Genomic DNA, 18,057 nt, shown 5'->3' with positions numbered 1-18,057 from the left:
TTTAATTAAAAAGAACAAAATTTCATAAAATAATAACAGGATAATGGGTGGTTTCAGTGGGTCATTAAAGGGAGAATATATAAACACTGAACAACTTTAGCTTTAAGAAGAGAAAAGAATATAATTCAACACACATGTTAAAGTGTAAAGTATAGAAAATGGTGGGGTAAAAGCCTTAAAAATTCTCTTTTCCATAAAAGCACTGAGAAAACCTGTTATTTTTATTTGTTGGTATTTATATTTTTTAGTACGTATGGGTAAGGAACCTCTGGGGTTACAATCAGATAAGAAAAAAACAAAGCATCTCATGAAAGAGATATAATTATAGCTGATAAGAAATGTAGCCTCTTGATACAGCCAAATTATTGTATTAAAAACACAAATTGCAGTCCTAGGGGTGGAGATAGGGAAGACAGTTAATAGCTTCCTTTCAGTTTACCATGAGGACGAATTTCGAAAAGACAAAAGTGGTTTATGAATCTATGGAAATATCACTAGGGAAGAAAAACTAGCAATACATTTTGTAAGTTTAATTGGAAAAAATCTAACTTGGAAAAAAATCTTGGTTTTAACTAAGGAAAACCTGTTAACATTAGAGGACTTTTTCAGAACTCTGAAAATTAACCAACAGCTTGCAGCAACCCAAGGGGAAATATATTCAAGAAAAACAGCTTAGTCTCAGTAAGAACAGAGAGCTTTGCGGTGTTTTAACTTGCCTAAGTCCCACCCTTTACTCTGTACCTCCATTGTAGTTTTGAAAAATAACAACCTGAATTCATGGTGAAACTAGCAGTCTAGCAGCCACTTGAAAGAGCAGAACAGGGTTGGGGCTCTTTTTAAAGGTTCTTATGCAAAGAACTGTCATTATTCGCCTCTTTGGTGGCTTCCTGGAAGACCCCATTTCCGATGATGTCCATATTTTACCTAATTCAGTGCTCTCCTTTTACTTGGAGGTGGGTATTTGTTGAAAGTGATACCGAGCAGGGCCCCATGCAGCTTCTGGGCACAAAGTCCTTCTGTGTCTCCTTTTCTTTGATTACAAGAAACGGCCTTCATTCAGCTTCCATGACCTTCCCTGAGATTCCTGCAGTTGTTAATTAGAGAAAGAAAAGGAAGAAACAAAACAGTAAGAGAAACAATAGTGTAGCCTTGGGACAAGGTCCTAGTTCCCCATCTACAGACAAACACAAAAATATTGTTTGACATTTCACAAATTTATTTTTAGTTGTGGGATAATTGCTTTACATTATTGTATTGGTTTTTGCCATACAACAATGTGAATCAGTCATAAGGATACATATGTCCCCACCCTCCCAAACCTCCCTCCCACTTCTACCCCATCCTATTCCTCTAGGTAGTCACAGAGCACCCAACTGAGCTCCCTGTGTTATACAGCAAATTCCCACTATCTATTTTACATAATATTTTTCAGCCATTTTGCAGATACTGAAACCCCCTCTGGATGGGAGAATTTAATGATTCATGATGTTATGCTGCCTACAAGCATGTAGATCCCACCTACAAGCATGTAGATCCCAGTTGGAACCTGAAGGTTGATAATGGAGACTCCTACTTACCTCACCACCAATTCATCTGAAGAAAGTCCGAGAGCTGAGCACATGCTCTTTGAACCATTACTATAAAATTTCTCACTGTCCTCTCCAAGTTGGGGCACATGGTTTTTAGAGGCAGGAGTATGCTATATACCCCTTTTCTTGGCAAAGAAATAAAGCTATCCTCTTCTACTTCACCCAAAACTCTCTCTGAGATTTGGTTCGGCACCCGTGTACAGAAAGGCTGAGCTTTAGGCATCATAAACAACTACAGGCAAGCTTTCTAACTTTGTGGCAATGTGCAGTGGTGGGTAATAGTTGATGCAAACAATAAGCTCACCAAAATGTTTAAAAGGGAAAAAATGGAGAATTAGATGTCCACAGGACTTTTGAGAGGTCTGACATACTTCCTGGAATCCATTAAAAGAAGGCCCTTGCATGTATAGGCCTAAACTCTCATTTCTTTCTGATGTTGAGAATCTGCACAAACACGCTTTCCTGGTTGACATGCTGTGTGTATTGTTGCACACTGATGCTGGAAACAGTAATGCTATCCTGATTCCATGGTGAGATGTTACATCTTTCTGAACTTTGCCCTCTGTATTTTTCCTTAATTTTAATCTGTATTTCTTCTTGTAATAAACTATAATCTTGGGGCTTCCCTGGTGGCTCAGGTGGTAAAGAATCTGCCTGCAATGCAGGAGACCTGAGTCCAATCCCTGGGTTGAGAAGATCCCCTGGAGAAGGGAATGGCTACTCACTTCAATATTCTTCCCTAGAGAATTCCATGGACAGAGGAGGCTGGTGGGCTATTGTCTATGGGGTTGCAAAGAGCCGGACACAACTGAGCAACTAACACAACACTTGAATATAAAAGACTTCAGTGAGTCTGTGAGTCCTGCTGATGAAAAAAAAAAATCAATCTAAGAAAGAAATAGAATTTTTTTTATTTCATAGAAGTATAGTTGATTCACAATGTTATGCCAATTTCTCCTGTACAGAAATGTATATATTCTCTTTCATATTCTTTCCATTATGGTTTATCACAGGATATGGAATACCGATTCCTGTGTATAAAATTTTATTCAAGCCAAATTGAGAGTTATAACCTGGGAACAGCTTCTCATAAAGCTCCAAGAACTGTACTGCCCATTAGACATCAAAACACAGTTACACAGGTTTCTGAGACAGAGGGCTGTGCATTAAATGATCTCAATAGTTTGCAAAATCCAGATCTTTAAGTACAAAGTGATGGGTCATTGTGACCATTTATAAGATCAAGAAGCAATGTTTCTTTTAAGGAGTTTTCTTGTTGGCACTAAGAGAATGTTGTTCTTTATGATTGAAAAGGTATTTCTGCCCATGGGAAGGTTTGGTCAAGGGACAATGCAGATACACAATGCACAGAAGAGGAGAGAAAGCCAAAGGGTAGAGAACATTTTTTATGTTTAAATTTTTTGTCTTGCCATAAAATATGAAATTTTCACAGTCGATGTAACAAAGGAGTTCTGTGACCACCACAGAACTAAAAATAAAAAATGCTTTTTTAAAAGGGAATAAAGGAGTTCCTGAGTCGTTCTAACAAGGCTATCAACACTTGAGGGTGGCTGGACTTGCAGTTAGTGTCAGATTGTGAGGTTCTTGTGTGAATAGCACCTCCTCACTTTGCAGTGAGCCTGGTTCTCACAGTTGGTGCCAGAAGAGGGACTCCATGCAACAGTCTTTGCTCACTGAAACATTTGGTTTGAGAAAACTAAGAATGAGAGGCCAAGGATGAGAAATCTTTGATTCCTATATGACCTCAATGTCACCAGTAGTATGGAATTACAGCTGTGCTGCAATCCAGTTATTAGAGGTCGAAGTTGTCAATTAAATTTAGAAATGATGGATCCGACTCCTGAAGAGCTGGTTTATTGAATGCATCAGAAAATTCAAAGTAGCAAGAAAAAAGCTAGATACTCCATCGGTAATTGTTATCTGTGCTAATAGCTAAAATAAAAATTATAGAGAATGCTAGGGTGGATCCTGGTGCTGGGCCAACGTTGAATTCCAAAAACTTCAAGCCACAACTGCTATCCTCTTTTGGATTGCGATCCAAAAGAGAAGTTATGCTGAAACAACAGATAATGAACAGAATTAGAGTAATTTACAAGAGAATGAGAAAGTGAATGAGAAGAGTCAAGAGAGTCATTCTAGGAGGGTGGAAATCTTTAAATTGTTTTTAAGAAGTGAGATGAGTAAAGTAGATTTTAATAGTGTAAAAAATGTCAACGCAGCTCTCTTGGAAGTTAGATGGACCCATGGGAACCCCTGCTGGTCCCACAACAGTTAAGGGCCTCCAAAAATCTGCTTTATTCACTCTAGTTTGGAGAAATCAAAAAATCTAGAGAGCAAAGTTGAGAATGAGAAATCTGATCTCAGAGCACCTGGGTCAATGATCCCACTGTCTATTCAAGAGAAGAACTGACCAAAGGAGACCAAAGGCATATGTACATGTGTTTGTAACATGGTCAGGGAGTAAAGAAATACTATTTCTGAAACTCTGACTGGGATTCCCATGAACTGTCATTCCAAAACTGACTGACAAAATCCTAGTAGGGGCTTCAGTTCAATTGGGGAATATAGTAATGTAACAGGTAATGAGATTATGGTGACAGTTTGGATGAAAGTTAGAATGCTTGAATAGATCCAATAAAAAAAATGCTTTGACTCCTTTGCTTGGATATATTATGGGAATGCATATCGTGTCTGAGTTGGAAATGATTCCCCTATGAATACTGTAAAATAGAAGAGATATGTACATATACCATTCAGTCAATATTGAGAGAACATGCTAAGTGAGAAACAATAAGATTGCCTGGGTCCACAAATCATTCATGTGAAATGGCATAGACCATCTGGTGGGCTAAAAGAGATTAGCACTTTAATACTCAACTGGTATCTAGCTGGTGACACCTTAAAAAAATGCACAATGTGTAAGTTGTGAGTTAGGTTTTATTTGGGGCCAAATGAGGACTATAGCCAGGGAGATAGTATCTCACATAGGTCTGAGAAACTGCTCCAAAGATGGGGGTGGGGGGATGGGTAGGGAAGGGAGAAGTCAGTATATATGTGATTTCGGTGAAGGGGGAGTACATGCAATCAAGCACATTTTTTTTTTTTTTTTTTTAGTATATAAGACTTTATTTTTTATTTATTTATTTTTTAACCAAACTGATTCCTGCCTGTTCATTTCTAATTCTGCAGTTCTGTTGTTTTTACTTTTTTTTTTTTCATTTATCAACTCAAGCACATATTTTTTGCAAAAGGTTTCTGCTATCATTAGCAGCAAACATCACCATGAAGGAATTTGGTGCTTTACTAGATATGAGGAAATACAAGAATTGGGCTCATAAAATCAGCTCCTGAAAATACCTAACTATCTGAAGATTTGTTCTGCCAGTTTTTCCCAGAGCACAGAGTGCCTCATTTCTGCTCTCCACTCTGAAATACCTTCAGTAGATGTTGAAAATCCTCAGCTATGGCAGCACATGATTTAATTCTTGTAGAGGTAGATGGCAAGTGCCAATTTGTAGCTGACACTGTAGTGATAACACAGACAGATTTTCTGTACAGTAGCCCTATATTGAGGAAAGACTAGGGGCTTAAGGAAAAAGTCAGTGAATAATACATAGAAGTGACTACTGGCTGGTAGGATTTTGGACCAGAAATTTGAGAGGCAACTATTTGCAAGACAACAAGCTTGCTATTGGATGCTGGTTAAAATTGCTCTTATGACTAAAAATTGTAAAATTATACTGAAATACTCAAAATGTCTTGAGCAATATCAGAGAAATGTTCTAATGGAGAGGACAATGCCAAAAAAGTTCCAAAATAAAATGGAAATGATTTATAGATGAATATGCTACTAGGAGAGAGGATGGAGAATTCATAAGTAGGTGTAGTCTTTCCCCCATGGCCTAACTTTGGAAACACCTGGGAATTGCTAAATCCTATGGCCACTTGGGCCACTTGACAAGTGACTTATGAGCAACTATTGACCAACAAAAATCTGCTGGCTTTATGAATGGCAGTTCCATGATGAATAGATGACATCTTGTTTGTAAAGACAACAGTATGATTGAAGGAAATAAAAATAAAATGGTTCAAGTCTGACTTTTTATTGATTCAAGGGAAGTGGCTAGTGGTCTAGCCATTAATCAAGTAGAAGTATAATGGAAAACTGTTCTAATACGATATCTATATGGAATGTGGCCCCACAGAAATGACTATGGGAATACAAGGAACAAATTTGGATGCACATCAAAAGAATCCCTTTCCAGTAAGGGTGACTGAAACTGACAAGTATATATCTTGGTTCACTCACTTGAGGTAGCCACCTGGGTCAATGAAATTAATGAATATGGGGATACTGAAGCAATGCAGAAATGACCTGAAACTAGGCATATTCTCTCATACCTGCCAAGGCACAGAATGCCAACAAGAACTTTTCCATCTACAAATAAGGAGGATATTCCTTAGGGAGTAGGCTCTTGTTTTTCAGTTTATACCTACCACTATATAGAGACATGCTGTAACACTGGTGTATTAGTCTGCTAAGGCTACCATAACAAGATACCACAGAATGTCATTTAAACAATAGGAATTTTGTCACAGTATTGGAAGCTGAAAGTCCAAGATCAAAGTGTTGGCAGGTTTGGTTTTTCCTGAGACCTCTATTCTTAGTTTTCAGAAGGCCACCTTCTTTCTGTGTCCTCACATGGTCCTACTCCTGAACATGCATACATCATTAGTATCCCTGCTTAATCTTATAAGGATGCCAATCATACTGGATTAGAGTCCCAGCTTTATCACCTCATTTAACCTTAAATTACCTCTTAAAGGCTGTGTCTCCAAATATAATCACACTGGGGTGGCTTCAACATATGAATTTTGGGAAGACAGTTCAGTCCAAAACAACTGGCATTGTAAGATTATAATATTGATATTGATGGTGAAATATATTGACAATTTGAGTTAAAGCTTTCTCAAGATAATTCAGACGGAAAGTCATGAGGAAGAATTGTATTTGTCTAACTATCAGCTAGGTTCTATGCTAAAACATTCTGCACAAATTTATCATAGGACATAGTGGTGGATCAAGGGGGAAATGAGTAAATAAATTGGAATAAAAATGTGTTCTCTCCTTCTTGGCAATCCTAGATTGATCCAACTCACCTCCACCTCTGTACCACACTCAAGTTGCCTGGAAGAATCATCAACCTTCCTTGACAAAGTCATTATGAATTAATTAACACTATCTGCTGCTGCTGCTACCGCTAAGTCAGTTCAGTCGTGTCTGACTCTGTGCGACCTCATAGATGGCAGCCCACTGGGCTCCTCTCTCCCTGGGATGCTCCTAGCCTCAACCAATCTTTAACACCACTCAGCAATCAGCTATGTGCTTAGTAGCTATTTAAAGATAATATGAATTAGTAACAGCTAACATTTATTGAGTGCTTGCCATGTGCCATGTATTGTCCTAATTAGTCTACATGCTTTGAATTCATTGAATCCTCAAAAACACACTGTGAGATAGCTATCATTATCCTCACTTCACAGATTAGTAAAAGGAGACATGGAAACACTAAATCATATGATCAAGTCCACACAGCTGGGAAGTATCAGAACCAGGATTCAAATCCAGGTAACTGAATTCCACAGCCCACCTTTTTTTTTTTTTCCATCATACTACTAACTTTTTTTCATATCCTTGCAATCCTCCATTCTACCTTGCCACTCTTGGGTAATGAAAGAGCCTCCTGTTTAATCAGGAAACACAAATAGAGGTCAGAAAGTGATGCCTTGGACTTCTGAGGTTGTCCAGTGGTTAAGAATCCACCTACCAATGCAGGGGACATGGGTTCAACCTCTGGTCAGGGAAGATCCCATATACCTTGGGGTAACTAATCCTATGTGCCATGACTACTGAGCCCATGCTCTAAAGCCCACAAGCTGCAGCTACTGAAGCCTATGTGCCCTAGAGGCCAAGCTTTGCAATAAGAGACACTACCACAATGAGAAGCCCCCTCACAGCAATTAGAGAGTAGCCCCTGCTGGCCCCAACTAGAGAAAGCCCGTTTGGAGCAATAAAGACAGTGCAGAAAAAAAATGAACAAATGCATTTTTAAAAAGTGATGCCTTCTGCAACCATGTGTTTGAAACAACAAAGGATGACACTTTGTTTTGTTGGCTTAGGATGTGAAAGAGATATGCTTGTTCTCTCTGGTGAGCGATAGAAGGACCAGATGAGGTGCTACTTCTCAAAACTTCAACTCAGAAGTTTCGGTTATCACATTTTATACTCTAGTAAATAACTTTCCTCAAAAATTTTAAACACAATAAAATACTTTCTTTGGGAAAAAGAAAAAGTGATGCTTTCAAATTCCTACCACTTAAATTTTAACTGACCCGCATTTATTTACACCTGTTCCAGCTTTGTCTTCTGCCCCCACAAAGGACACTGAGCTCCTAGAATCTAAAGTTGATACTTTCACCAATGCTTTAAGCCCCTCCTTCTTGCCCCTTTCTAGGAACTTTACTGTCTAGAGTACTTCCTTTTTCTATGGCACATTTCACTGATGCTTCTAACTCCTTTCCAGTAGTCCTTAAACATTCTCAGTCCACTTCTGAACACTCCCTTAAATTTGCACCTCCAACTGTTGTCCTATTTCTCCCTCTCCCACATCACAGCCACTTCTACAGTTGCTCCAAGGGACTCACTCCTCGGCATCCCTTCACCCTGACTCCTTTGGGCATCACGAGGTGACCAACAGCTGCTCCAACATTTGACACTGTTGACTCCTCTTTCCTAAAGTCTCTTTTCCTTTGGTTTCCTTGATGTCATACACCCTAGGCCTCCTCATTCCCCTCTGCCATCTCCCTCAGGATCCTTTATTGGCTGCTCTTCCTCTATCTCAATGCTTTCTACAATATCAAAATACAAGTGTTTTTGTCACAGACTCCCTTTAATGCATTTTCATTATCTCTCTAGGATAGCTACTCTGTGGGCTCCAAATATTATTCACATGCTGCTACTGTCCAAGTCTGTAACTCCACCCCACACCCTCTGCTTAACATCAGACCCTGCATCCAACTCTCTACTAGTCATCTCCACTAGGGGTCATGTACAACATGGCCAATGCCCCATTCATTGTCTTCAATCTCCAAACTATTGTTAGGTTCCTACTCTCAGTCAATGACCTATTCCAGAAACCTGGGCCTTTGCCTTGACTTTTTCCTCTCCTACTCCCTAGGGTAGTTAACTAAGTATTTTTAAGATGTTAATTCCTATGCTAAGCACCTGACATGCAGTAATTTTATTTTATTGTCATAACCTTCAGTGGTAAGAAAACAATAATTAAATATTCTCTGTTTCTAATCCTTATTGCTAAGGAAACGGAATAAGAGTTCTCCAAGTCATCATACTTTTTCTCAGCTTCTTACCCCACCCTCCTTAATTTGAATGTCTGGAACAGTGCCCCCATCCTCATACCTCTCTCTGGCTTCAGACCAGAGAACATGCTCCTTTTATGTTCTCTAGAGCTCTCTTGCCACTGCATTAATAAATTGCAACATATTAAGTTTCTTTTTTACAACATAGAGCTTGATGGGAAAGGGATGAATTATTTTTTCCCATAGGAAATGAAAGCAAAAGCTATTACTTCTTCTGTAATCTGGCAAGAAATGTGGTTTGTTTCATGGGAAAGGGTGGAGTGATTTATCTAGTTTATCTGGGCCCATGGATAATATTGTAATGTTATCTTTTATTGTATGATATTTTCTCTCTCCTATTTTCTATTACCATCATTATCCCCATATAAACAAAGCAGCCTCCTAGTTGCCTAAATTACTAATTCAAATAGGACAAAAGTGTATCTCAGATCTCACTCACTTTAAATTTCCCCAGCTTGGCCAGAAAGTTCAACCTGTAGCAGTTAGTCTTCCAGAGATTAGAGGAAACTGACTTTACTAAAACCCTAGCCTCTGAAAGGAAACATACACACATGCATGCACATACACACACACACACACCCACACACACACACATACACACACACACGTGTACAGCCATGCCATTGTGTGAATCATAACTAAGTCTACTCCAAAAACGTGCAGATTGTAATTTAAAGGAGGATTCTAAGGATCTGAGAATATTTTCTTCCAGATGAGTAGGAGAGCAGGGTTGTCTCTCTGAACTGTGCAGTTACTGATCTGAGCCAAGCTCCTTGCCCTACAGGGTAATGTAGCATTGGCTCCTCCCTGTGTCTCTCCCGCTGATAGCCTTTGAATTCGAACCACAGCAACAGATCTTCTCTGGTTCTCCAGCCTGGATCATTTACCCTCAAGTTTAGACTAGCCAGTCTTTATAATAATGTGAGCCAATTCCTTAAACTACATCTCTCTATATACAGTCTTTTGATTCTATTTCTCTGGAGAATCCTGACTAATATACATGACATCCTTTTCTGTCTTTCTACTTTTCCCTTATCTATATCAAGCCAGGCAGAGAACTGTGATTACAGAGTGACCAGAGCACTTCAGTCCTGCGTCCAGTTGCCTGTTCCTTTAGCTGAGATGTCCTTTGACCATGCTCTTCCCTCTTCCTGTTCCTCCTCTACCCTGTGTCTATGTTGAAAAGCTTCATGCAATTTTTAATCACCCTGTCATCCTTACCAGGGCTTTGGTTTTCCTGACTGACAGTTTTCCTGAGATCCTCTCTTACAACTATCTTTTCTTTCTAGCTTTTCTCTCATTCTCACTCTCTCAGTGAATATTATGTTTTTCTTGTTGTCACAGGAATCCACTCACTTCAGTTATTCTGCCCCAGTGGAACTCTGGCCAGTGTATGAAAATAAAAGTTCCAGAACTGGACCCAACAGGGTGGAGAGGTGTGGGGAAGGAACCATGGAGTGATGATTGGACAGATTGCCTTATCCCTCCAGCCCCTACTGAGGTTCTTGGGGCAACCATAATGGTAACAAAAATATTAATGCTGCTCATCAGAGCTGACTTTCCTTTTATAATGTTTTTAATATGCTATTTTAAAAAGTAAAATGAGTAGGGGTAGTGGTGAAAGAAGAAAAAGATCGACAAATATGGACAAGTATCTACCCAAAAGTCATGGTCCATAAAAAGAAAGACTGTTCATTTGCCACACAGCCAAAAGCAGATGGGAAAGGCTTACAAACACTAGAGGTGCAAACTCTCTGAAAAGGCATTGAACATGTGGTCTGGAAGGGAAACTGAATGGCTCCATGATAGAGAAGAGAAGATCCGATATGGGTGGATGAGACCTGGTGAGTTCCATAAATCTCTCTATTGATGGCATTTTCATCTACCACATACCCATCCAGGGTGACATGGGGAGACCCAGGTGCCTCTGACACCTCAACTCCCTCTGCCTATCACCATGTTCCCTTCCAGCTTCCACACTCACTGTCTTCTGTGGTATAGACCAGAGACTGTAAAACACCTGCTTTCCTTATTTCTTTTCCAAAAAGTGAACAGATGAAGCTTGTATGAAGGACCTTCTCTCTTCTTTTAACTTCCCTTTCATACCTGATCCCTGATTCTTTCCATAAATGCTAGTTGCGCCTACCAGCATCCTTAGTTTTAGCATTATTTCTCCCTCACTAGACTATAGGCAATTTGAGGGCAGAGATGTTTGCTCTCTGCTCCATCACCTGTACAACTAGGTCAAGGGTTGTTTCCTTGCAGCTGTTCATTAATTATTGTTGGAAGATATAAAACATTTGCTCAAAATAATTTGCTCCTTCCCTGATCTCTGGGCTGCTTTTGGAGCCTGCTGAAGCACACAGATCACTTAAAGTTGAATGTTATTGTCCCTGCAGATGATCTACTCAGAACTGCCTGCTGAATTCTGCTGAAGAGAAGCTTCCTGGGTGTCCTATGAATGGACTTGCTCAGTTTGCATCCAGCCACAGGAATTAACCTGTTTTGCATCGAAGCCATTCTGCTGATCATATCTCATTTTATCTGCCATGTGCTCACCTACCATAGGGATTTCATCCTGCTGATGTAGTGAGAAGGAAGTAGAAGTTACCATAGATGCTCTCATACAACAGAAAGCAAAAGAAAAATAGATTATAAATCTCATAAAAATTGATGATTCTGACAAAGTTTCCAGGAGTCTAATCATTCAGGGAATATCCACATATCCCCTCAAAGTTAAAAGCAATTTTGTCTTACCTTAATGCCCTGTCATGAGGAAAGAGACACCACAATTTCTAAGTCTTTTTGTATTTGTAGGTAAATGCTTCATAACTGGGTATAATATGTTCTAACATTTGTTGAACTTGGAACAAGAAGACAATTGAAGATGCATACAGCATATATCTCTGTATGATTAAATGTTAAATAAGATACATTTGATTCTCCCACATTGAAATATTGTCCTGTGAGCATAATTGAGTGAATAAATTCTAACAAATTACTCCTGAATCTGTAATCTGGAAGTTAGTGTTCATCCAATAGAACCACAATTCCTAAGAAACTGGAAACTTTCCTGGAAGAGAAAGGAGGCCTGTGACCAACACTGGGCTGACATGGGCTTCCTACCTGTTTCATCTAATGAAAACGAGTTTCCTGAAGCTGATTCTTGCAACTAAGGGAACAACCATCAGGTAGGCTTTTAACAGAAATAAGAAACATTAGCAAGAAACGTAGTGCCTGTGACTGAAGGCATTCCATAGTATGGCTTGGAGACATAGAATTGACAGAGATTAAAGAAAGTCTATAGTACCTACCATTATAGACCATACCTGGGTTTAAATCTGCAAATGCCTCTTTCTCTGTGAATGTCTAAATGTCAATGTCTGAAAGGATTTTCACAGATTTTTGGTAATGTTTACAGTCAGAAAGCCTTGCATATTAGATTTCTGACCACATATCACTCAAGAGGAAGAAGAGGGCTCTACACATGTGTTGAGATTAGAGAGATATACTTAGTAAGATGATGAAAGTGATGAGGGCATTGCTTGCTAGACCATGGCATTGCAGGAGAATTTATAATGAAATCTTTCAGACCAGACAAGGCCTGGACTTCACCAGATGGACCTTCAGATTATTGTTCTTGATGGAGCAATTTGAGAAGGAAGAAGAGATGGTAGCAATATTATAAAATATTGGGTTGGATGGGAGGCGGACAACATCAATTCAGCTGGAGACCAATGGAAGTATGTTGAACCTCTAAAGCTAGATTTTTACAAAGCAACCTTTCATGTAGGGGAAAAAAGAGCTCCCACCTCTAACCACAGAAGAGGCCTCAGACCAAATTTGTAAGAAGCATTGACATATACAGTATCCACTAATTAATTTTTGTGTTTGTGGGATGAAGGCAAGAAGTTAAAGTTATCATAGGAATGGCACCTGCCCTTAGTGCCTAGAAGCCCTAGTATATATGGTGTAGATTTGTGTAATCAAAGTACTGCCTGGATCCTGGGAGGCAAAAAAATCCTACTGACTTGTTTCACCTAAATCAGGAGAGGCTATTGTGTTTCAGACTGCACCAGAAACAAACCCCACCTTGGAGTCCAGAGATTAAGATCAAGAAATGAGGGGAGTCACAGTGATGAGTAGTTTTAGATCTACAGTTAAAACACCTTGTAGACAAACTACCCTGCTCTTCTTGTAAGAGAAAGCACACCCACCAAAGAACCACTCTCTTCCAGTGAGCAGGAACATGATACCAGGCTGGTTCCTGACTCTGAACAGGTAGGACAAGTGGCATAAGATCTTCTCTAAACCTGAATGCTTCCAGATTCCATCAAACAACAGTTGCATATTTCCCAGTTTGAACCAAACATTCTACTGATGCAGTGGGACTTGTACTTGGGTTGAATAGAGAAAGCCATATTTGATTAATCCATGCACCCAAGAAAAGGGCCAGAGACATAAAAGACCAAAAAGTTACAGAATTATTGAAAGTGTTCCCACAGAAGAGTTCTTCTCTAACCATTATAAAAAGCAGGGAGTGTGACATTACACAGGACAGAGGAGCCCAGTTCCATAGGTAAATACTGTGATTTGTTTTCTCTTCCTCAACTTGTAGGAGAAAATTTGCAAGGGGCTACAAATGTTTTTCTAAGAAGTTGTAATGAGATGGAGAAAATCTTATTCACCAAAATTCCAAGGATTGAGAAAGGCATCTTGAGGACATGAAACAGGCAATTGGAGTGAAAAGGCTGGTCACCTCACTTTAAGGGTAGAGTCACTTGTCAGGAGAACTTGGCTTTGAAAGGAGATAGACAGTGAAGGGAGTGCGAACAAGATGGTAGAGGCTATGCAGTGTAATTCCTGGTATGACAAACTCCAGAAGTTCAGTGAAGTTATTAGGCCAATAAGATGGTTAGTTCAACTGGATCATTTCAGTGGAATGCAAATAGGGAAGATCTGAAATATCTGGAGGGATTTAGCAATGGATAAAGCCCCAGGAAGATACTATGAGGATGTAGAGGTCAAATATTACTGAAGACCAAGGAGGGCTTTTGACCATTTTAGGATATAAAAGTGAGTTTCAGAGCATGTTTAATAAGTTGACAAATGAGTTATGCAAGCGTGCATTCCAAGAGGCACCAGAACAGACAAACTTTGTATCTTTGGGTTATTCAGTGTCAAGTGACAGGGTGTCATTAATTGGTAGTACATGTGGGGTTTTTATGTTGGGTAGAAAATCCAAAAAAAAAAAAAAAAGTATTTCCCTATTCAGGCTGGATGAGTCTGTAACACAATAGATCAACCAAGCCTTTGGCAGGAACTGAACTGATTTCTTCCTCTTCTCAGACATTTCTACTGCTATCAGGAGTAACCCCAGATAGAGACCCTCATTGTGAGTCGAGTATGGGAACTGAATCAACAACTTCCCAGAACATCCTAAACAATCATTTCTCTGTCTCTCTCTTCACCCAAACCTTATGACTCTGATTAACAAGCATCTCCCTTGGCCTTTTCTTCCTCATTAAAATTTCACTCGGTCCAGAATAAAACTTAATTTCCCTTTCAGATGCTATGTCATAGAACTTATCTTTATTGACTCAATCAACTTTCTACACATCTCTAGCTCTGAATACTCTTTACAAACCTAGTCTTGATTTGGGTAGTTTGGATGAGGTGGTGAAGGGTGACTTAGTTGGAAGAGTATTTTACCTAGACAAACCCCAATTTGTAAAAGTCAATAAGTTAACTTATAAAAACTTATAAAAAGATGCTCAAATTCACCAGTTATCAGGGAAATAAAAAGTGAAAAAGATACCAATTTTCATATATCAAATTGATAATCAAGCTAATAATGGCCAGTTTTGGCAAGGCTATGGAAAAATAGGAACTCTCACACAGTTTGTGGGAATGTAAACATGCACAGCATTTTGGGGAAGTAATTTGACAATATATCAGTGTTGTAAATGCACATTGCATTTTGATTTTGAAATTCCACTCCTAGGGAACTATCTTAGTAGGAGCAAAGCCATATAAATGCTCAAAGAATCAAGTTTAAGGGTGTTATGGCTGAAACTGCTAGTTGCCTACCTACTCTCTATCCTTTCTGTTTCTAACTATATATTTGGTGGCAGTGATGTGCTTAACTAAAAATTAACATTTCTCAGACCCCTTAATAATACAGGGCAAGGCAATGAGATACAAGCAGAAGTCACTGGGTGGGACTTGAGAAAAAGCCTCTTACCTTTCCCTTCTTCTCTTTTTTTGCAATGTCCAGAACTTGTATATGATGGTTAGGGCTCCAGCAGCCATCCTGTGACCTCAAGAATGGAAACCACACATCAAGGGACAGAAAAATATAAGGAATCTGGGAACTTGGTGCTTCATAGAATTACCACGGCTGCTCTGCATTGATTCTTACAGAGTTTATCTGAAAACAAGAGAAAAACAAGATTGCAATTTATTTAGGCCATCGTGATTAGATCTCTCTCACTAGCAGCTGAATGTATTTCTGACAGACAGAAGTTTGCTGTAACACTGCTTTAAAATAGAGGGAATAATGTAAGCAGTAGAAATGCCTCTGGCTCCCACTTTCCTGAGATTTTCTAGATTGAATTCCAGTGTTAGTACATGAAAATCCTGACATTGAACCCCCTTTTTTTCTTAAAATAACTTGATCTTGGCCCCACTTCAGCACATTACTCTCAAACTGCTAGAGAAGCAAACTTGTAATGTAAATATTTTTAATTTGGGGGGAAAAAGAAGACATAAAGTAAACAAGATTCAATAACTATATAAACTGTATGTGTGCTGTATTTACTAAGTCATTTTAGTCATGTCCGACTCTTTGAAACCCAATGGACTGTAGCCTGCCAGGCTTCTCTGTCCATGGGATTCTCCAGGCAAAAATACTGGAGTGGGTTGCCATACCCTCCTCCAGGGAATCTTCCCAACCCAGGGATCAAATCCATGTCACTTATGTCTCCTGCATTGGCAGGCGGGTTCTTTACTACTAGCACCATGTGGGAAACCCATATAAACTGTATATAAAACCTCAAATTATATCAACTAAAACTGAGAATTGGGAGAAAGAGAGGAAACATACTCAGTTCTCATTGAACATGGGAAAGGAAATAGCATTCTATGCATAGCGTTGATGATAAGAGGAAAAACAGGTTCAAACTCATTTTTTATTTATTTATAGAAAGCTACTAACAAAATTAAAAATAGGATGGTTGTCATTAAAACCATTAAAAGGTAGAGAAGGTAAAGAAATAGAGTCTATATGACTAGTCTACAAACTTTTTATGGCAGGGTTGTGAAAGACAAAAGATTTTAAGCAGGCAATCCCACCATATGTATACTTATTAATTGTGAATCACATTTTTAAAATCATACACTAGAAGTTAAAATATATTTAAAAATCTCTAAAAACATGAGATATCCATATCCATGAAATAAACAGTATTTTAATAGTTGCAGTTCATGATGGTTCATACAACCTTAGCTTATACTTCAAGACTCAATATGCATTTACAGTAAGGTTTATTATTAATGGTAGTGGAGACAAATCCATATTTCATAGGATATTCTTGAATTTTTGTGTTTGAATTTTTTACTTCAAAAATTAAAGCAAGAACATTTAGACTATTTACATTATTCTTCTATTTTAAAGCAACACTACAAAAACATCTGTGTCTGTTAGAAATATACTTGGCAACTAGTAAGAGAGATCTCATCATGACCTAAAAACTTTGAATTATTTTCCCCAATATTTTCCGTCCATCTCCAAATGTCAAATTTTACCAATATATACATTATTTCTAATTTGATGCTAAGATGTAAATTTCCTCCTCCAAGATTCCTTTCTAGACTTATACTTGGAAATTTCCAAACATATTATTTGTATTTAAGTTCTTGGTGAGTTTCTTGTCCAGCTTAATTCAGTCACCAATTTTGCCTCATAATGTGCTGACAACTTAATCAGGTGTAGGAGAGGGTCAGCTGTCTTCTTCTTGTTCTTTCCCTTACATGTGTTTTCTCTAGTTCACACTTGTCAGGAGAGCTTCTTACTTTAACCACTCTATTCTGGTTAATTCAATGATGTTCATGCCTTCAAGAGCTATCATCTGAAACTGACTCAGCAAATGAGAATGCCACTCTCGACCTTGGCATTTCTTCTGAGGGAATTCACTCACCTGTAACTGACAAATAGACTAAGTTGGGGTATCAGGGAAATTCTATTATGTGCTATGGGTGGGTTCTTCTTTCCTATTGTAAATAAAAATATAGATAGAAAATTTTTCTATTTTATTCTTCTATTTCAGTGGATCATCTCAGGTAACACACTTTGGAGACTACTACTTTATCTATCTAAAAAGTTAATCTTTTTTTTTTTTCATTATATTTTAAAATGCACAAACATACCCAGGGGGAACTATAGAAGAGTGCTTATGATCAATTAAAAAAATGGACAGAGGAACTGAATAGACACTTTACAAAGAAGACATATAGGGGAGGAGCTAAGATGACAGAGGAATGGGACAGGGAGACCACTTTCTCCCCTACAAATTCATCGAAAGAACATTTGAACACTGAGCAAACTTCACAAAGCAACTTCTGACCACTAGAAGAAGACATCAGGCGCCCAGAAAAGCAGCCCATCATCTTCGAAAGGAGGTAGGACAAAATATAAAAGATAAAAAGAGAGACAAAAGAGATAGGGATGGAGACCCATTCCGGGAAGGGAGTCTTAATAGAGGAAGTTTCCAAACACCAGGAAACCCTCGCACTGGCGGGTCTGGGGGAAGTTTTCAAACCTCGGAGGGCAACCTAACTGGGAGGAAAAATAAATAAAACCCACAGATTACATGCCTAAAAGCAACTCCTAGCAGAAAAGTACCCCAGACGCCCGCATCCACCACCAGCAAGTGGAGGTGGAATAGAGGGGAGTGGGCAGCATTGCTTAGGGTAAGGACCGGGCCCGAATGCCATGAGGGCAATTGGAGGG

The 18,057-nt window shown here is 38.9% G+C and overlaps 1 long non-coding RNA gene across 3 annotated transcripts in view; it reads right to left on the bottom strand.

The window, feature by feature from the left end:
- Positions 1 to 200: 200 nt before the first annotated feature.
- Positions 201 to 18,057, bottom strand: part of LOC122676714 — a 99,831-nt gene continuing 81,974 nt past the window's right edge. For all 3 annotated transcript variants that reach the window (XR_006335633.1, XR_006335635.1, XR_006335634.1), the window contains 2 exons: positions 15,292 to 15,477; positions 201 to 1,084 (listed from right to left, as the gene is read on the bottom strand). This is a non-coding gene — a long non-coding RNA (uncharacterized LOC122676714). The remainder of the gene's footprint in view (positions 1,085 to 15,291; positions 15,478 to 18,057) is intronic.

This window comes from Cervus elaphus, chromosome 20 (genome assembly GCF_910594005.1).
Source record: "Cervus elaphus chromosome 20, mCerEla1.1, whole genome shotgun sequence".
NCBI classification, from domain to species: domain Eukaryota; kingdom Metazoa; phylum Chordata; class Mammalia; order Artiodactyla; family Cervidae; genus Cervus; species Cervus elaphus.
This window is presented reverse-complemented; position numbering and strand designations above follow the sequence as displayed.